Genomic DNA, 22,519 nt, shown 5'->3' with positions numbered 1-22,519 from the left:
TGATTCCTTCCAATCAGAGTAATGGATAGGCACTTTTGAAACTATTTTAGATTTTTAGAATTAGGAAAAGTCAATATCTGAACAATGGATTGCCCAGATATGGAATAAGGGTGTAAATTAAAATAATAAACAAAAATTTTTCTATTGTCTTTTAAAAGCACAATTTTTTACACTATCTGAAAGCTGTCATTTTGTTCTACCCATTACCCAACCAAATCAAAATAAGAATTACTTACACAAGAAAAGACACTGCAGATCAGGAACTGTGATTGCTGAACCTGGAACACATGATGAAAAGTTAATGTTCCAGTTACTTAAGTTCTGAAAGTACAATAGAATAAAATTGACGCATCACTATCGTGGGTGAAAAGAAAAAATGACAAAGCTATTATTGGAACGTTGGTGAAAGTAACTGGCAGACAGCAGTAAAGGCTGAAATTTAAGCATCTGTATCATGAGTCAATGGAGTTAAGCTATACTCGAAGCGAAACAAATCATTTCTTGCAAACTACCTTTCTGTTCCTCTCCTGGCTACTTAATTTTCTGAATTTTTTTCCTTCATTTAGCACAGTAAATGTCCCACTAAACAGACTAGAAGGTTCAGATTATTGCAGTTCAGCAGGGTCTGGTCACTTTGTTAGCAATGCACCACTTTTTAAGCATATCCTTATTTAACGTAACTGTTTGATAGTCCATTAGGATAATGCTTCAAAGAACATACAAGAAACTAACATTGCTTATAAATTATCCTACACACTGCACTCAAGTATTTTTCTATGTTAAATGAAAAAAAAAAAACATTTCTGAATTTGAAAGACTAAATATTTGCCTATCGAGGAAAATGAACTGGCAAAATATTACTTCTGTACAGCATCAATAACATATTCATTGGCATTTCACTTCGTCATTCTAAGTGTCGAAATATAACCAAGTTAGCTGTTCCATAGGTCGTATAAATATTATGATGTATAGCATGTCGAATTAACAACCATAGAATAATACAAACAGACAAAAACAAGGTGTGTGTGTGTACATGCTGGTCATTTACAGTTTTTTCTGCATATGTACTAATTCCTCTATCATATAGAAGTAGTTAAGGAGAAACATCTTTAATCTATATGTGCCAGACATCTTATTTGTCGAAGAGTTTTACAACTGCACATTACATCCCTTTCCATCCCGAAAATTCATTAAATGTTAATTTTTTTCTTGTAGTATTGTCCAGAATATCTGTTAATCACAATCTCAGGTGGATTGTTGACAAATTTCATATGTGAGGAGTAGTACAGTAAGGCTGTGGGTAATACTTCCACCAACTGCTTACAGAGATCCCTGAAAGATGTACAAATGTGAACCCCAGACATGTTTCTAATTACCTACTTTTGTGCAATGAATACTTTATGCCAACATGAGCAGTTACACCAGAATAGTATCCCATAGACCATATGAGATCAGTGAATGAGAAACTGCAAGATATGTTCACTTACAAAGTGGTCAATTATTCTTATGGCAAAAGTAGCTGAACCTAAACTTTTAGCAGGTCTACTACATAGATTATCCAGTTCAAGTTCTAATTATTTGTATACCTAATTTCTTGGAATTATATTATTTCTTATTGCTAGTAGGTGGGATACTACTAGCATTACAAAACTGGATGAGCTGCACTTTTTCAAAATTTAAAATTAGCCCATTTATGTAAAACCAGTCTGTTACTTTTACAAAAGCATCATACACAATTTTCTTTCATTCAAGAGAATGTTTGTATAATCTGCAAACTTAACCAATTCTGTCTCCTGATTCAAATATAATGGCATAACAATATTTTGTATAGCATTAACAAGGAACAGGAATAATAGTGAGCCTGAGGTCAAACAACATGAGACTCCTATTGTCATTTCTCCTCATGCAGCCTTTGATAAATTTCTGAAATTTTCCTTAAGAATATGTGCTGAACTACATATTCCATAAAAACATCTCCAACAGAATATTGACTGACACAATCAAATGCCTTTGATAAATCACAGAAGATGACAACTGGTAATATTTTATCATTTGAAGTATTGTTGGGAACTCAGTAAACAGCCATCTCAGTGCAATGGTCCTCTTGAAATATGAACTGTGGCTAATTATCTCTTCACTACACAGATGGGCAACAACCCTGAAGTACTTTATCTTCGTAGAAATTTTAGAAAATTATTTCAAATGGAACTGAAAATGTGTAAATTAGGAACACAGCACATTAGGTGTCTTATCAGTTTTATTTTATTCTGCACAGCAGATATTTCACAATTGTGCCAGTTATTTACTTCATAAAGGTAACACAAAAAAACAACTAAGAATCAAATTTGTTGCTTTACAATGTCTTAACTTCTGCATCATGAATTGACACCCCACAAGGAAATACATGTTAAAGTCTCAAATAATTATCAGCTCAAGCTCTATTTACTATCAAGCATCTAAGAACAATTTTTATCACTTCACTATTGAGTAATTCGAAAGATTCTCCAGTTTTTCCTGAAGCCACGAACATCAGAGAGAGTCTTACAATGAACACTTTAGTCCAATGGAAAATAATAAAAATGTAACTAAGAATTTTTCTTAATGTGATGAAACAAAACTAAACACCATACAAAACACATATAGATAAGCAGTTCTGGGCAGCTATGTACACCCAACTAAAAGATAATTTTTTTTGTATTTCATGCATATAAATTCACACGTAGGACATATATAGTGTAAAATCAAAACTTTAAAATAGTGCAGTTAACATTGTTTGGTGGACACAATAGGTGGTTTTACTACTTGCACAAAGGAATAGTCTCAGTTCATACAGTTAACTGTTCTACGTCCATAGCCTTTTACTGTTTACCAAAACCAGCAGCAGATAACTGATACAGTAAAAATTTATTTATTTAGCACATTTTTAAAGACAAATCTATGTCAAGTTCATAATTGGAAATGAGCAAACAGGGAAGTTCTAGTTATCTACCAGAAAAAGTAAATTTCCCACACCACCACTGTTTAAAAAATTTCAGTTAACTGGATCTGGTATAAATCTTTTGGAATACTCTTAAAATATATCCCCATGGCCCATGAAAGGCATACAGTGTTTAAAACAGACATTTTTAGATTTAGCTCTTTTCCTAATAAACTAAATGAAAGTGTACACAGGAGGTGATGGGAGTTGGAGGACCACCTCTTTCCTGATACTCTTGGCCACAAGGAACTGCAATGTTTAGACTCTTGGAAAACAAAGATACAATTAAAATTGCATTATCAGGGCAGCTTGGTAGAGTGCACTTGCCTCCAACAATGAACTTGAAAATGCAGCTTTTAACACTTCCAGTCAGCGAACATGCCAAATGGTCTTTTGAGCTATTCATACTCTGACGTGACAGAAGTCATGGGATATTTCTTAATGAAGTATCAGACATCCTTTAGCCAGGCACAGTGCAGCAACTTGACGTGGTATGGACCCAACAGGTCACTGGAAGTCCCCTGCATAAATACTGAGCAATGCTGTCCCTATAGCGGTCCATAACTGCTGAAGTATTGCCAATGCAGGACTTTGTGCACAAATTGACCTCTATGACATTCCATAAATGTTTGATGGACTACTGCTGGGCGATTTGGGTGGCCAAATTATTCATGCATACTGTCCAGGATTGCGAACAGTTGCGAGTCTGTAATGTGATGTGTCACTATCCATAAAAATTCCATTTTTGGTTGGGAACATGAAGTCCATCAACAGCTGCATATTGTCTCCAAGCAAACATACAAGAGGACCCAGATCATTCCATGTAAACACAGCCAACTTCGTTACAGAATCACTGCCAGCATGCACAATGTCTTTCCGACACCCTGGGTCCAGGGCTTCTTGGTATGTGTGCCACACTAACCCTATCATCAGCTCTTACAAACTGAAATCTGGACTCTTCTGACCAGGCCATGGCTTTCCAGTCAGGGGTCCAACCATTATGGTGATGAGCCCAGGAGAGGTATTGTAGGTGACGATATGCTGTTGGCAAAGACTCTTGAGTTGGTCATCTATTGCCACAGCCCATTAATGCCAATTTCACCACCCTGTTCTAATGTATATATTCATCATTCATCCCACATTGATTTCTGTGGTTATTTCACAGAGTGCCACCTGTCGTAGCACTGACAACTATGAAAACGGCGCTGCTATCTGTTGTTAAATGAAGGTTGTCGGCCAATGTGTTGTCCGTGGCGAGAGGTAATGCCTGAAATTTGGTATTCTCAGCACAACTTGACACTGTGGATCTCTGAATATTTAATTCAGAAACACTTTCCAAAATTGAATGTCCCACGCATCTAACTCCAACTACCAATTTGTATTCAGAGTCTTAATCCCGTCATGTGGCCTTAAATTGGAAACCTTTTCACATGAATCACCAGAGTACAAATGGCAGCTCTGCCAACACAATGCCTTTTTATACCTTGTGTATATGGTACTACCACCATCTGCATGTATGCAGATCACTGTTCCATGACTTGTCACCTCAGTGTATATTTTATCACTTCATAAAAAGATGTGTTGTCAGCATGGAATCCTGCCCACTTAATTGGCGTACACCATACCAACACTATCCAAATATCCACAAGTATTTTTAAATACATAACAATGATGATCTGCTTTGTGGTGGTCATCTATGATCAATAACACCACTTATTTGAGGCTACTGTGACAGCTGTGTCAATCCAGACAGTACAACCAACACTTCTCAATTTGGCTTCTAAGTGTCCATTATTATATGATGCCCTTTTCTTTACTCATGAGGTCCACAGCAGTTGCAGGTGAGGACAGGGAAACACTTGGGATGGAAGATCGATCAATATCTTTAGGTTTTATTCAGTACCAAGTTCCAAACACCTGATATCTGATGACGACTGGAAGAGTAAGCAGAGGTAGCCAGGACAGCAATACACATGTTAGGCATGCAGTCCCACAGGTCCATCTTTGGGAGATGGATCAGTCATGTTGTCATATGCATGTCTAACGCTTCTCATCAATCAGGGGTAATTTGAGGCAAGTGTGAGCATTCCATGCTCACCGAATTGCGAACTAACATCTGAAAGATGTTCAGGCTCACATGCAGTTCCTCTTTGTCGAAATGTCTTTGCTTAAACTGGTCTAGGGCTTGAACTACACGTGTTGCATTACACGGCCTAAATTAGACATCTGTGACCCTTTGGTTAAACTGTCTGGCTGATCGCAAGTTTGCAAAATTGTATGAAACACAAAACGTTAATAGAACATAATAACAACAATAATAATAATAATAATAGGAGCTAAATTAACGACCCGTAAACGATGCAGGCCACACAGTTGTGACATGGTCAGAATAATGTTTATTCAGGAAGCAAACAAATAGCAAAAATGGTCGTATTTAGAAATACTATTACACTCAAGTGCATGTCTATTTGAAACAGTTCAATCATTCACAATCTCATCATGAATTACAAATCCAATACTCCACCTCATTTATGCGAAAAGTTAAGAGTTCACACCAGGCACACGGCTGCTCACCGCTCACAGACCAAGTCCCGGAGCACCATACAACGAGAAATTTTCCAAGTCGTTTCACTTCCTAGCTACCTAAAGACCGACCGCCCATTTTCGCGTCTCCACCAGCATAGTCCCTCAGCTCGTCCCCGGTTGCATTTCCCATGTGTTGAACATCCTTGCTCAACTGACTAGTGCCATTCCCTGTCTTGAAGCCATCCATCTGATTGGCTACAGCTTATTCTACATTATTTTACATTTTACAGCTTATTCTACATTATTTTACAGCTTATTCTACATTATTTTACATTTTAACATATTTAAAAAATCAAAGCTTGACCACTTTCATGTTCTAAATAAAGTAACAACAATATTCATTACATAATAAACATTAACTTCTTTTACATAAAACCAATATAATTTCCTTCTTAGCTTTGAATGCCATGGCCAGTAGCCTTGCACACATGTGCAATCTGATAGATAGATAGATAGATAGATAGATAGATAGATAGATAGATAAAGGAATAAATAAATAACAAAAGTATGCACTAAACTTCACAACACATTCTACTACCTAATGATTCAATAAAATGTCATGCTGTCATCATTCAATATGTTCTGCGTGGAGGAAATGATCTGATGCTCAACTGTAAATACTGATAATTTAAATTTACTGTATCTTTTGAACAAATAAAGTTAAAGAGTTGATATTTACAAAGTTTGTCATTTAATGATATGCTTCTATATGAAATGTTTATTATTAAGATTGACCAAAGTGTTCAGATTTTAGCATTCAGGTCTTTGTTACAAAACTTGTTACTTTCACTTTAACAGTAAATCCTAAACTATTACAGATACGATCAATGTTCAAGTTTTACTGGAATCACCACGAAAATTTATGAAGGATGGTAGATTAAAATTACTGTGGCTTCATTCCCTGAATTATTATGTAATTAAATAGTTTTCATAAATGTTTCCCTTTATGGCCAATCTTAGGTTCGCCATATTTAACACTGCTACATCTCCCTGGCCACTAACAGCTTCTATGGGGCTTCCCTATGGCATATATTCTCGCCTGTCTCACTTGCACACTACAGTACTTAGGCCTCATGCAGCACAACATACGCCTCAGTTTCCCCATCTCATGGCGAATCTGCGTTCCGTGGCACACAAACCTGGACGACAGGGTTTGTTTCACAATTCCTGAAGGCTGACTTTTCAGCCATATACTTAAATGAGAGTGATGCTCATTAACTCACATTGTGAAATTGCTGCAGGAGACAGGCGTCAACCCAGTCGAATGACCTATGCTGTCTACTGATATGGATATGGTTGAGTATGGTTGGGACCAGTTTAATCTTGTGGTGTATCAAGCATGAATGGCATTGAAACTTTGGGTGACATCAAGAGGGTCACAACCGAGTGGGGTAATCTAACAATCAGCTTGTGCACAGCATTCTAAGCATTCCACAATGTAAGGGGGTGGAGCAACACTGTACTGACTGTTGTCCAGCAGCAGATTTGAATTTCACACTAAGATATGTGCTTTTAAACAGTGATTATTTATGGTTAATTTTGTTTCTCCCAAAGTAAAACAATTTTGTTTTTAGTTTCAAAAACCTCCTTTAATTCCCTGCTTCCTATCAATCAAGCTCAAATTCAGAGGAATGCAGGAGGTGCTAAGCTTTCAGAATGATATACTGTCACAGCCATTAGCTCTTTTTTTCAGTCCTTAAAGCATTCTGTAACCATGCCACGTTAGCACAGTTGGTTCAGATCTTATCAGGGGCACACCTAAGAGCGCCAGTCACTTGGTACTTCAAATTTAGTTGAATTTTTCTAAATGGCCACTGGTCACTCAAGCGTATTCAAAATTTTGAAGAAAACTTACGATTAGAGTTAAACTATAACAATGTGTTGAAATAAGTAAGTTCTGTATGTTTCATTCAATCCATCCACAAGTTGAGAATTTACTGTCTTATACATGCCACAGACTAACAGTTCAGAGCATGCTTCTAGAAATAGCCTCTCACATATACGTGGCAGCCGAAAGGCAGTAATGTGTCATAGGAACATGGTTGGGGCTTACCTCAGCTGTGAAATTATGTTATTTTGCAGGCTGTTCTGCCCTGGTTTAACAAAACTGTATTAGTGGTGTAATTTGGGAGTGCATTTGTGACTAATTATATTATGGCTTGTCCAGAGGGAACACTCCTATCTTTATTTCATGAATTAGATGACAAACCATTTTCAAGTTGGACTTCTGAAACAAAGTGAGTTTAGAGCAATTCACACCAAACTTACACATTAAACCAGTTGATAGGAAATAAAACAGAAAATTTCCATTTTGTTGATATAAAAACATGTCCTTGGCTTACAGATTGCTCTATGATAAATAAATTGTATTTTTTCATTTGGTGGATTGTTGTTGTTGTTGTTGTTGTTGTTGTTGTTGTGGTCTTCAGTCCTGAGACTGGTTTGATGCAGCTCTCCATGCTACTCTATCCTGTGCAAGCTTTTTCATCTCCCAGTACCTACTGCAACCTACATCCTTCTGAATCTGCTTAGTGTACTCATCTCTTGGTCTCCCTCTACGATTTTTATCCTCCACGCTGCCCTCCAATACTAAATTGGTGATCCCTTGATGCCTCAGAACATGTCCTACCAACCGATCCCTTCTTCTGGTCAAGTTGTGCCACAAACTTCTCTTCTCCCCAATCCTATTCAATACTTCCTCATTAGTTATGTGATCTACCCATCTAATCTTCAGCATTCTTCTGTAGCACCACATTTCGAAAGCTTCTATTCTCTTCTTGTCCAAACTATTTATCGTCCATGTTTCACTTCCATACATGGCTACACTCCATACGAATACTTTCAGAAATGACTTCCTGACACTTAAATCAATACTGGATGTTAACAAATTTCTCTTCTTCAGAAACGCTTTCCTTGCCATTGCCAGGCTACATTTTATATCCTCTCTACTTCGACCATCATCAGTTATTTTGCTCCCCAAATAGCAAAACTCCTTTACTACTTTAAGTGCCTCATTTCCTAATCTAATTCCCACAGCATCATCCGACTTAATTAGACTACATTCCATTATCCTTGTTTTGCTTTTGTTGATGTTCATCTTATATCCTCCTTCCAGGACACTGTCCATTCCATTCAACTGCTCTTCCAAGTCCTTTGCTGTCTCTGACAGAATTACAATGTCATCGGCGAACCTCAAAGTTTTTATTTCTTCTCCATGAATTTTAATACCTACTCCGAATTTTTCTTTTGTTTCCTTTACTGCTTGCTCAATATACAGATTGAACAACATCGGGGAGAGGCTACAACCCTGTCTTACTCCCTTCCCAACCACTGCTTCCCTTTCATGTCCCTCTACTCTTATAACTGCCATCTGGTTTCTGTACAAATTGTGAATAGCCTTTTGCTCCCTGTATTTTACCCCTGCCACCTTTAGAATTTGAAAGAGAGTATTCCAGTCAACATTGTCAAAAGCTTTCTCTAAGTTTACAAATGCTAGAAACGTAGGTTTGCCTTTCCTTAATCTTTCTTCTAAGATAAGTCGTAAGGTCAGTATTGCCTCACGTGTTCCAGTGTTTCTACGGAATCCAAACTGATCTTCCCCGAGGTTGGCTTCTACTAGTTTTTCCATTCGTCTGTAAAGAATTCGTGTTAGTATTTTGCAGCTGTGACTTATTAAGCTGATAGTTCGGTAATTTTCACATCTGTCAACACCTGCTTTCTTTGGGATTGGAATTATTATATTCTTCTTGAAGTCTGAGGGTATTTCGCCTGTTTCATACATCTTGCTCACCAGATGGTAGAGTTTTGTCAGGACTGGCTCTCCCACGGCCGTCAGTAGTTCCAATGGAATATTGTCTACTCCGGGGGCTTTGTTTCGACTCAGGTCTTTCAGTGCTCTGCCAAACTCTTCACGCAGTATCATATCTCCCATTTCATCTTCATCTACATCCTCTTCCATTTCCATAATATTGTCCTCAAGAACATCGCCCTTGTATAGACCCTCTATATACTCCTTCCACCTTTCTGCTTTCCCTTCTTTGCTTAGAACTGGGTTTCCATCTGAGCTCTTGATATTCATACAAGTCGTTCTCTTATCTCCAAAGGTCTCTTTAATTTTCCTGTAGGCGGTATCTATCTTACCCCTAGTGAGATAGGCCTCTACATCCTTACATTTGTCCTCTAGCCATCCCTGCTTAGCCATTTTGCACTTCCTGTCGATCTCATTTTTGAGACGTTTGTATTCCTTTTTGCCTGTTTCACTTACTGCATTTTTATATTTTCTCCTTTCATCAATTAAATTCAATATTTCTTCTGTTACCCAAGGATTTCTACTAGCCCTCGTCTTTACCTACTTGATCCTCTGCTGCCTTCACTACTTCATCCCTCAAAGCTACCCATTCTTCTTCTACTGTATTTATTTCCCCCATTCCTGTCAATTGCTCCCTTATGCTCTCCCCGAATCTCTGTACAACCTCTGGTTCTTTTAGTTTATCCAGGTCCCATCTCCTTAAATTCCCACCTTTTTGCAGTTTCTTCAGTTTTAATCTACAGGTCATAACCAATAGATTGTGGTCAGAGTCCACATCTGCCCCTGGAAATGTCTTACAATTTAAAACCTGGTTCCTAAATCTCTGTCTTACCATTATATAATCTATCTGATACCTTTTAGTATCTCCAGGGTTCTTCCAGGTATACAACCTTCTTTCATGATTCTTAAACCAAGTGTTAGTTATGATTATGTTGTGCTCTGTGCAAAATTCTACCAGGCGGCTTCCTCTTTCATTTCTGTCCCCCAATCCATATTCACCTACTATGTTTCCTTCTCTCCCTTTTCCTACACTCGAATTCCAGTCACCCATGACTATTAAATTTTCGTCTCCCTTCACAATCTGGATAATTTCTTTTATTTCATCATACATTTCTTCAATTTCTTCGTCATCTGCAGAGCTAGTTGGCATATAAACTTGTACTACTGTAGTAGGTGTGGGCTTCGTATCTATCTTGGCCACAATAATCCGTTCACTATGCTGTTTGTAGTAGCTTACCCGCATTCCTATTTTCCTATTCATTATTAAACCTACTCCTGCATTACCCCTATTTGATTTTGTGTTTATAACCCTGTAATCACCTGACCAAAAGTCTTGTTCCTCCTGCCACCGAACTTCACTAATTCCCACTATATCTAACTTCAACCTATCCATTTCCCTTTTTAAATTTTCTAACCTACCTGCCCGATTAAGGGATCTGACATTCCACGCTCCGATCCGTAGAACGCCAGTTGTCTTTCTCCTGATAACGACATCCTCTTGAGTAGTCCCCGCCCGGAGATCCGAATGGGGGACTATTTTACCTCCGGAATATTTTACCCAAGAGGACTCCATCATCATGTAATCATACAGTAAAGCTGCATGCCCTCGGGAAAAATTACGGCAGTAGTTTCCCCCTGCTTTCAGCCGTTCGCAGTACCGGCACAGCAAGGCCATTTTGGTTATTGTTACAAGGCCAGATCAGTCAATCATCCAGACTGTTGCCCTTGCAACTACTGAAAAGGCTGCTGCCCCTCTTCAGGAACCACACGTTTGTCTGGCCTCTCAACAGATACCCCTCCGTTGTGGTTGCACCTACGGTACGGCTATCTGTATCGCTGAGGCACGCAAGCCTCCCCACCAACGGCAAGGTCCATGGTTCATGGGGGGGGGGGGGTTTTGGTGGATTAGGGATTGGAAAAGAATGGATGTCAGCTTTTTTCAGAGTATTTGTGACAAAAAATTGACATAAAAGCTGAGAAACGCCACAATTCAAGAAGACACTCTTCAGAATAAAGTATTTTCAGCTGTTTGATCATAGATGAACTGGACATTCAGTTTCTGAAGGGGCTTAACTTCATGCCATAAAACAAAATGTGATTCTGAAAAATACTATATTTGTATTCGAGAGAAATATTGATGTTTGTTTCTTGGGCAAGCAAGAGCTTGCATTCAGAAAGTTCTGACAGCAAAAGTAGTTGAATTTTATCCAAAGTGGATGCTGTTTAACACTGTGATTGTTCCTTTATAGGGTGTAGAAAAATTTCCACTACCAGTCACAATAAAAGATTATTTATTTGTCACATGACCTGTTTCAGGCTTCTGCCCATCCTCAGTTGTTTATACATTCATGTATATCTTTATGTTGCTGGAGATCACTGAACAAATACAAAAAATTATTTGCTGGTGACAATTTATACAGTGATCTCCAGCAATATAAACATGTACATGAATGTATAAACAACTAAGGATGGGCACAAGCCTGACACTGGTTGTATGACGGATAAATCTTTTATTGTGACTGGTAGCAGAAATTTTTCTGCACCCTATAAAGGTAGTTACCTTGAATTATTGGAACATGTCTACACAGGAACAGTTCATGCATAACCACTTGCAAAGCACTTCTAGGTTGGTTGCTTGGTTAATTTTGGGGAGGGGACCAAACAGTGACATCATCGGTCCCATCGGATTAGGGAAGGACAGGGAAGAAGTCTGCCGTGTCCTTTCAAAGGAACCAACCTGGCATTTGCCTGAAGCAACTTAGGGAAATCGTGGAAAATCTAAATCAGGATGGCTGGACAGAGGTTCGAACCGTCGTCGTCCTGAATTCGAGGCCAATTTGCTGAACACTGTGCCACCTCACTTGGTACTTATGGGTGTAAATGAGCATCAAGCACACTTCAAAACAAATTAGTTGAATCTGTTGTCAGTGTCGATGATCGCATTAAGGAATTACAGTCATGCCAGTTTGTTGAAGTGTAAGAAGATGCAACTCTTGATGTTCCTTGCAAGTTGTAAATGGGTATTATTCTCAGGTTCTGTACCCAAGACGGTCCCATAGAAAGATTTATTGATTTTCACAAGGTTGTGAAAAAACTGCTCGGATTTATCAGAAATTGTACTCCATGTACTTGATTTTTGTGGCATTACTGAGAAAATAGTGAGCCAGACATGGAGCCTCAGTAATAGCAGGTAAACATGGAGGTGTACAAAATTTTGATTATGTCCATAAGCTATATTTTTCCATTGTTATGCACAAACTATCTACTGCTGCTATTCGAAAAATATAAAAGCCATTAGGTTTTTCATTTACAATCTTGTAGCATTCCATTCATGTTTCAGCAACACTTCACTTCAAGAAGTACACAACTCAGGAAAGGGATTCAGACTGCCTCAAACATGTACTACATGCTGGAGTTTCAATTTATGAACTGTTCAGACAATACATCTTACATGCCACGAGTTTAAACACATTTTCCAAAGTATCACCACAGATTGTAAAGATTGGGATGCAGAGTCATTCAGCAGTGCTTCTGGCTTGCTTAGCATTCATAATAAAACTGAATTCCTTTTCCCGATTTGCCTTTACAAAGAAATGTTCATGTACGTCGACCATTTGTAAGTACAACTTCAACAAAAAACTGCATGTGATAGTATGGGCAATACTGAAATAAAGACCATCAGTTTGTTGTTAAATCATTGTAAGTGAACATGACACTCAGTTTCTTAAGACGTTATCTTATGAAACCTTAAACAGTGCAAATGGAAATGCATTTTGGAGATCTCATAACTTACAGATTCTTCAGCAAAGAAAGACAGCAAAATAAGTAACGAAACATTTATACTGTCAAATATTTACCGCCTGTAGTCCATCTTAAATTAATAATGTACAGCAATCTTCGAAATTTTTATTACAAAGTCACAAAGCTTATCAAATTGAATCTTATACTACCTGTTGCTACAATCTCTGAAACGTACAAGCAGCCTTAAAAGAATTAAAAACTGGCTTTGCAATTTATTGACAAATTATTGTTTACGTTCTCTCTGCACAATTTTCATAGAAAAAACCTGGTTAAACAATTCAACTAGTTATCAGAAATTTAAAGATAATATGATTGACAATATAATCAGAGAATAATAATCAGAGAGTGGGGCAGGCGGTAGTACTTTTGTCACTGGTGGCTGGTCATGTTTCCGTTTGTGGGCAGAAGTCGAGAGAGAAGAAGAAGAGAAATCCATTGCGGAGGAATCCCCCATGATTGCCAGCGTCTCCGATGGCGCGCTCCTTCCTTATGGGGACCCTCTCAGAGGGCACTCCCGCCTTAGGTGAATGTTTACACCTCAGGTCACACCTCCCGAGAAACAGACGGAGGGACCAATCGGCATGGTCAGAAGGTATCAGCTCAGGCAATCACCCCTCCCTGGGCCTGGCCTTTACCAGGGGGTACGTGCGTGCCTTACTTGTCTACCCAGGGCGGGGAATTACGCGTTACCCCGTCACCGGCTACGCGTGCGAACACGTGGGTCGGCCTTCAGGCGCGCACAGGGAGGAAGGAAGAAGAGGAAAAGGAAGAGAGGACAGACTGTCTCAAATGCCGAGGCGGAGACAAGAGAAGGCAAGGAGAAGAATGCAAGGAGAAGAAGGCAAGGGAAAGAGTAAGGAAGACAGTGAGATGGAGAAGAAAGGAACCAACCAAAGGAAGGAAGAAACGAGAAGTGAAAAACCAAAAAGACCACAAATATAGGTCGTGGAACCGTCCGTCTCCGGACGCAGGCGCTAACTACCCCCTTGAGGGGGATGGACTCCTTTTAGTCGCCTCTTACGACAGGCAGGAATACCTCGGGCCTATTCTAACCCCCGGACCTGCAGGGGGGATGAAGGGAGGAGGAAAGGAGAAGAAAAAGAAAGATCAATAGCAGATAAGGTACCAAGACTGGCACTGAAGCGAGTAGGGGAGCCATCATTAAGAAGGCACTAATCGCAGTCTGCAGGAAACTGGTCTATGAGAAGACCCCAACTAGACGGAAATGCACTGCTCCACAAGGGATGATGGGCATTAAAATCCCCGAGAAGGAGGAAGAGAGGAGGAAGTTGCTGAAGAATGGCAGTTAAGGCAGAAGGTGGAAGAGTCCTGTCCTGAGGGAGATAAAGATTGCAAACCGTGACCTCAGAGTCCAGGTGGAGCCTAACAGCAACCGCTTCCACTTGAAGAGGGATCCATCTGCAAGCAATGACCATGTGGAACAACGTACAAAGGCCACCAGAGGCCCACTGGGAGCCGATCTGATTTTGACAGGAAACACAGAACCCACAGAGGGTCGGTGAGTGTTCATCAGTAAAATGATATTCCTGTAGAACCACACAAGCTGCAGAGTAAGACGAAATAAGGGATTTCAACTCCAGAAGGTGACGGTAATATCCATTACAATTCCATTGGATAACCACAGAACGATGATTCAAATGTGGGTTGAACAGGCTAAAGCCAGTCATGCCGCTGCGTCACCACCTGTCACCGACAAGGACGGGGCGACATTCATGAACAACAGGTCAAAATCAGGCTGCGAAGATGGGGATGGGACCTCTGGTGACATCAGAGGCTCCTTGTCCCGAGACTTATGTTTCTTTTTCTTCTTCCTCTTTTCTTTTTGAGATCGAGGAGGGCTGTGTGGCATAAAGGAGCCAGTTGCAGCAAGATCTGGAACAAAAAGACACTGGGTGACCTGGGGGCCCACAGACCGTGGTTCTCATGGTCATTGTGTGGCAGCAGACCTTTGGCATGAAAGGTGCCAGGAAGTGGTATCCTGGGAGGGGCGCCCTTGACCGGCAGACACCAAAGAAGTGGGACACTTCTCCAGCTGGAAAGGGGGTGCGGCGCCTAGAGGGGAGGATGTGGGAGCTGCAGGGGAGGAGAGGGGTTCGGGACTGGGGTAAGGGAGGGGGACGAAGGGGTGAAGATGTAACTGAAGCATAGCTAGACATGGACACAGGGTGAAGATGTGCATACTTCTTACAAGCCTCAGTGTAGGTTAGACAATCAAGGGACTTATACTTCTGTATCTTCTTTTCCTCCATATAAACTGGGCAATCTGGTGAATGTGGAGAATGACTGCCATGACAATTAACACACACAGGAGAGCAAACACAGGAACGCCCCTCGTGGAGTGGACATCCACAGTCACCACAGAGAGGGGCCTGCGAACAGCAGGAAGACGTGTCCAAAACGCAAACACATAAAACATCTCATAGGTGGTGGGTTGGACAGCTTCACGTCACATTGATAAACCATAATCTTTACTTTTTCAGAGAGGGTATCCCCTTCAAACATAAGGATAAAGGCACCAATATCAATGCAATTGTCCTTCAGATCCTTCTGAACACACCAAACAAAGTGAACACCCCCACCGCCTGAGATTGTCCCAAAGTTCCTCATCAGTTTGGGGGGATGAGGTCCCTGTGAAAAATCACACCTTAAACCATATTCAGAGACTGGTGGGGGGTAATGGACACAGGAATTGTGCCAAGATGGTTACAGGCACAAAGGGCCACAGACTGGGCAGCTGAAGCAGTTTTGATAAACAACGAACCCAATCACATCTTGCTCAGAGCGTCCATTCACCAAACTTGTCTTCAATGTGTTCCACAAAAAATAAAGGTTTGGTATTGGTGAAAGTATCCTCATCAGTCCTGGTGCAAACCAGATAGCGGGGGAAAGATTTCGCCCCTAGCCGACGAGCCTGACCCTCCTCCCAGGGGTAGCCATGAAAGGGAAGGCCGAAGGGGCAGAAGAAGCAGCACTAAAAGAATCAGTTCCATGCAGAGAGACGGCCGCAGAAGAACGGCCAGGGTTCTGGACCCACATGCATTTCATTTGCATAGCGTCCGCCCTGATATCACCCACTCTAATCAGGGGCTCTCCCCATGGGAGCCACCCAGCCACAGCTAGGGCCATATAGCACGGCGGCCATTGCCGGGAGTTCCGATGCTCCAGGGCGACAAGCAACCACTCCTAGGCTTACGTGAGGTGGTCACAGCTCAGGTATCAGAAGTGTGATCCCTGTGTTTTCAGGGGCTCAACCAAAAGGGTACATAGTGACCCCACCACATGGGCTGTCTACCGTGCTGGCTATGCACCCCAGCATCAGACAAGGAAGGAGCTAGGAGGGCACACGTATGAGACGCTAGGTAAGGTGCTCTTCCCCCAATGGCTCACACTATGGAGTTGAAAGGGAAAGGGGGGAGGGGGGGCATCCCAAAATGTTGGGGATAGCAGTAGGGTTCACAATGACACTGACTGCTACTGTCAGACCAGAAATTGGAGAATGGATCTTGGTCCCAGAGGGCTGTCAAAGGTTATCCCACACTATAGGAGAGGGAGCGGAACTGTTAAAAGAACTAGTGAATGAAATCCAGCTAGCTTTTCTCCTATCCTCGTGGACGATAACACTGTGCATACAACTGTTTATAATGAATTCAGTTTGCCATCATAGGATAGCAGTTAAAAAACAGAGCACGAGCACATCTCCACGCGCAAATTGCATCGTGGCATGCCTCAGTGCACCAAGGGACCGGGACACAGCATAGTAAAGAAATGCGAGAAATGGAACATTTTCCAGCAGTAAGGATAATGTTTGTAAGGCACTCCACTTTGTCATCACAACTGGGGAAATATTGTTTGTCGAAAGTCACCATGGAGGAATAAAGCCTCCCGTCAGATTTAATAAGCTGCCATCTGGGTGTGCACATAAGTGGGGTAGGAGTCAGCAAATGGAGAGCCCAAGGGAAATGGTCACTCGAGTATGTGTCAGAGAATGGACCACTCAAGACAATAGACAAGCTAGGCAGTGCAGAATGGTAAGTCCGAATTGGAATAGGTATGTGAAAAGTCTGAAAGGAACATGAGTGCTCCTGTGTTAAGGCACAAGAGGTTAAGTTGCTTAAGAATGTCAGCCAAGAGGGTACCTCTCTGGCAGGTTCTGGGAGAACCTCAAAGTGGAAGGTGCACATTGAAGTCGCCGAGCAGCAGAAATAGGTGAGGTAGCTGCCCAATAAGCTGGAGGAAGTCTGCCCTGGTGACATCAAATGACAGAAGGATGTAAACGGTACAAAGGAAAAAGGTCAAGTGGGGAAGTAAAGGCGAACTGCAACGGCTTGTAGGAGGATAGTCAGGGGGCTGGGTTGACTATGATCATCATCCTGTTTGAGCAGCACGACTCCCCCCACAAGATGGAATGCCGGCCTCAGAGGGAAGGTCAAAACGGGCTGGGAAGAAATGCAAGAGCTCAGAGCAGCTGTGAGGACGCAATTTCATTCTCTGAAGGCAGTGAACAAGTGGTCACTGTGATTCTATGAGCAGCTTTAAATCCTCATTGTTGGATCGAAGGCCACGAACATTCCATTATAGGAGAGTCATGACGAGGAAAATAATGAATGGGTGTCACCTTGGCAGCTCCCAAGTGCCAGCCTTCGGAGACTTGCTGGTATAGGGCACAGCGGTAGGAGGATCCTGCTGCGCCTGCTCCGTGACATCTACAGAAGTGTTAGCATTCTCCTTCTGTCGGCTTGTGGACAGAAAAATGATTGGTGGTGCGTACTGACGACATGGAGGTCAGCTGGGCAAGGGTATCACATGACGGCATTGCCTAGGAGAAACTTAGAGTCAGCTAAGGAGAAGACCATTTGCCTTTTACTTCTTCAAGCTTTTCCAGTTGGCAGAAGAAGACTCAGATGGTTGGCTGGAGGAAAATAGGAAGTCTTCTTGGGAGTATTCCTTCTGTCCTTTCCAGCCTGCCAGTTGTGTGGCTAGTGACTTTGCCCCGTGAGATGAAAGGTTGATGGTGTTTTGCACAGCTGGAGGAGGAGATACAGATGCTACCATGATGCTAGGCGATTTGGCAACCGCAGTGCTAATTTTGAGGTCATGTGTCTAGGTGGCCATGTCCTCCATGGAGTTGGATGTAGCAAGAACAGTGATGTAAGTACCAGGTGGTAGTCGCAGGGTTTCAAACTAGCCAAGCAACTTGCAAGCAACTGGGTAAGGTTGGTTGGTTGGTTTGTGGGATTAAAGGGACCAGACTGCAATGGTCATCGGTCCCTTGTTCCAAAACTTAAAAACTACCACACAGAGTAAAAAACGGATAATAGAGACAACAGAGAACACAGGACAAGAAAAACTCAGACAAAGAACAGACATAACAAATTAAAATCACACGGAGTGTGGCAGTGGTTGGCCGACCATAGAATAAAAAGGGAAAAGCCAACCACCGAGAACACATTAAAAACTCAGTTTGAAACCATTGGCCAAAGGCCAGAATCAACACAAAACAATAAAATAAAACAATCACTCATATTAAATGATAAAAACCCCCTGCCCGAATAAAACGTAAAACTAAGCCAGCCATAGCAGGGTCATCAGTTAAAAGGGCAGGGTGCGTATCAGGCAGCGCAAATGTCCGCCTGACCACAGCTAAAAGGGGGCAGGCCAACAAAATGTGGGCCACTGTCAAAGCCGCCCCGCAGCGACACAGAGGAGGGTCCTCCCGACGCAGTAAGTAACTGTGTGTCAGCCGGGAGTGGCCAATGTGGAGCCGACAAAGGACGACTGAGTCCCTGCGGTTGGCTCGCATGGATGACCGCCACACAGTCGTCTCCTTAATGGCACGGAGTTTATTGGGCGTGATCCGATCGCGCCATTCAGCGTCCCAAAGCACAAAAACTTTTCAGCGGAGGACCGCTTGCAAATCAGTCTCTGGGAGGCCAACATCCAGAGATGGTTGCCTGGTGGCCTCTTTCGCCAGGCAGTCAACATGTTCATTGCCCGGGATACCGACATGACCGGGGGTCCACACAAAGACCACAGAGCAGCCGCAACGGGCAAGAGTATGCAGGGACTCCTGGATAGCCATCACCAGACGAGAACGAGGGAAATACTGGTCGACAGCTCGTAAACCGCTCAGGGAATCGCTACAGATAACGAAGGACTCATCTGAGCAGGAGCGGATATACTCTAGGGCACGAAAGATGGCGACCAGCTCAGCAGTGTAAATGCTGCAGCCAGCCAGCAAGGAACGTTGTTCGGAATGGTCCCCTAGAGTTAGCGCATAACTGACACGACTAGCAACCATCGAACCGTCAGTGTAAACAAAGTCAGAGCCCTGATACGTGGCCAGGATGGAATAAAAGCGGCAGCGGAAGGCCTCTGGAGGGACTGAGTCCTTCGGGCCTTGTGCCAAGTCGAGCCGAAGGCAAGGGCGAGGAACACACCATGGGGGTGTACGCAAAGTGGCACGAAAAGGAGGTGCAACAGTGAAAACCCTAAGCCCGGAGAGAAGCTCTTTGACGCGGACCGCGATTGTACAACCTGACCGGGGCCGACGTTCTGGCAGATGGACGACCGATCGCGGGAACAGGAGACGATAGTTTGGATGCCCGGGCAAGCTAAAAACATGGGCAGCATAAGCGGCCAGTAAATTTTGGTGCCTGAACCGCAATGGAGGGACACCTGCCTCCGCAAGTATGCTGTCCACTGGGCTGGTCCGGAAAGCACTAGTGGCAAGGCATATTCCGCTGTGTAGGATTGGGTCCAGTACTCGCAGTGCAGATGGGGATGCTGAGCCATAAGCCAGGCTCTCATAATCCAGACAAGACTGGATTAAAGCCTGGTAGAGCCGTAACAGGGTAGATCAGTCGGCGCCCCAGCGGGTGTGGCTCAAGCATCTCAGAGCATTTAGATGCCGCCAACACGCTTGTTTAAGCTGCCGAATATGAGGCAGCCAAGTCAGCCGGGCATCAAAAACTACACCCAAAACCCTGTGGGTCTCCACCACAGCAAGGAGTTCGTCGGCAAGATAAAGCCGCAGCTCAGGATGGACTGTTCGGCGCCGGCAGAAATGCATAACGCGGGTCTTGGCAGCCGAAAACTGAAAACCATGCACTACACCCCAAGACTGCACCTTGCGGATAGCGCCCTGTACCTGACGTTCAACAGCTGCAATGCCAGTAGAGCAGTAGTAAAGGCAGAAGTTGTCAGCATACAGGGAAGCGGAGACAATTTTCCACCGCCGCAGCGAGCCCGTTTATTGCGATTAAAAACAGGCAGACACTGAGGACAGATCCCTGTGGTACCCCGTTCTCCTGGACTCGGGAGGAACTATGGGAGGCCATGACTTGCACGCGGAAGGTACAATACGACAGAAAATTTCAGATAAAGATCGGCAGAGGGCCCCGAAGACCCCACCCATGAAGTGTAGAAAGTATGTGATGATGCCATGTCGTATTGTACACCTTCTGCATGTCGAAAAAGACAGCGACCAGGTGCTGACGGCGGGCAAAGGCAGTACGGATGGCCGACTCCAGACTCACCCAGATTGTCGGTGGCGGAGCGGCCTTTACGGAACCCACCCTGAGATGGAGCCAGAAGGCCCCGAGACTCCAGTACCCAATTCAAGTGCCGGCTCACCATCCGTTCGAGAAGCTTGCAAAGAACATTGGTGAGGCTAATGGGGCGGTAGCTGTCCACCTCCAAAGGGCTCTTGCCTGGTTTCAAAACAGGGATGACAATGCTTTCCCGCCATTGCGGCGGAAACTCACCCTCGACCCAGAGACGGTTGTAAAGGTCGAGGAGGCGTCACTTGCAGTCCACTGAAAGGTGTTTCAGCATCTGACAGTGGATGCGATCTGGCCCAGGAGCGGTATCAGGGCAAGCGGCAAGGGCACTGTGAAATTCCCACTCACTGAATGGAGCATTGTAAGATTCAGAATGGTGGGTGCGAAAAGAAAGGCTCCGACGTTCCATCCGCTCTTTAATGGAGCAGAAGGCCGGGGGGTAATTGGAAGAAGCGGAACTCAGAGCAAAATGCTCTGCCAAGCGGTTGCCAATTTCGTCGGCGTCTGTACAAACTGCTCCATTCAGTGAGAGCGCAGGGACGCTGACAGGGGTCCGATAGCCATAGAGGCGTTGGATCTTGGCCCAGACCTGCGATGGAGAGACACGGAGGCCAATGGTGGACACATACCGCTCCCAGCACTCCTGCTTGCTTTGGCGGATAAGGCGGCGGGCCCGCGCATGCAGACGTTTGAAGGTAATGAGGTGTTCAATGCAGGGATGTCGCTTGTGACGGTGGAGCGCCCGCCGGCGATCTTTAATCGCTTCAGCGATCTCAAGCGACTACCAAGGCACAGTCTGCCGCCGAGGGGACCCAGAAGAACTGGGAATGGAAGATTCGGCGGCAGTAACCATGCCCGTGGTGACCGACTGAACCACCGCATCAATGCCATCATTAGAGAGAGGCTCAACAGCGGCAATGGAGGAAAACAAGTCCCAGTCAGCCTTATTCATTGCCAACCTGCAAGGGTGCCCAGAAGACTGACGCTGTGGCAGTGACAGAAAGATCGGGAAGTGGTCACTACCACACAGGTCGTCATGCACTCTCCATTGGACAGATGGTAAGAGGCTAGGGCTGCAGATCGAAAGGTCAATGGCGGAGTACGTGCCATGCGCCACACTGAAGTGTGTGAAGGAACCATCATTTAACGGTGAAAGATCGAGCTGTGCCAATAAATGCTCAAAGGTGGCGCCTCCACCTGTCACCACTGACCAAGCCCACAGAGGGTTATGGGCGTTGAAGTCGCCCAGTAATAAAAAAGGTGGCGGCAATTGGACTATCAGCACAGCCAGGACATGCTGCGCGACCCGAACAGCGACAGCCTCTAAAGCTGTTTGTAGAGGGATAGACTCGCTGTGAAGAGAGTTAAGGACATATATGCAGACGCCACCAGACACCCTTTCATAAGCTCATAAGCTGCCCGGTTCTTATAATAACCCCGATAGCCACTGAGGGCAGGGGTTTGCATTGCTGGAAACCAAGTTTCCTGAAGAGCAATGCAGAAGAAAGGGTGAAGGCTGATAAGTTGTCGAGCTCAGCTAGATGGTGCAAGAAACCGCTGCAGTTCCACTGGAGGATGGAATTGTCCATGGCTGAGAAAGGCGTGACAGGACAGGGAAGGCAGATTACGCCTCTGGGTCACCTGCTGCCTCCGATGGAGCAACCGTGCAAGTGCTATCCATTGCGTCTGAGGGACCGGCGAGATCGAGGTCCTCAGCGGACACAAGAATCTCCACCGCATCCTCAGACGCAGAGCTTGTAGGTAGCG

General features: G+C 43.5%; 1 protein-coding gene across 3 annotated transcripts in view; it reads right to left on the bottom strand.

Annotated features, from left to right (window-relative positions):
• LOC126468704 (synaptosomal-associated protein 25) overlaps window positions 1–22,519 on the bottom strand; it is a 411,734-nt gene that overhangs the window by 375,331 nt on the left and 13,884 nt on the right. For all 3 annotated transcript variants that reach the window (XM_050096572.1, XM_050096571.1, XM_050096573.1), the window contains exon 2: window positions 237–278. The gene's annotated coding sequence lies outside the window, so the exon portion shown is untranslated. The remainder of the gene's footprint in view (window positions 1–236; window positions 279–22,519) is intronic.

The sequence above is a fragment of the Schistocerca serialis genome, chromosome 1 (assembly GCF_023864345.2).
Source record: "Schistocerca serialis cubense isolate TAMUIC-IGC-003099 chromosome 1, iqSchSeri2.2, whole genome shotgun sequence".
NCBI lineage: Eukaryota > Metazoa > Arthropoda > Insecta > Orthoptera > Acrididae > Schistocerca > Schistocerca serialis.
Note: the sequence above shows the minus strand (reverse complement) of the source record. Positions and strands in the feature narration are given on the sequence as shown.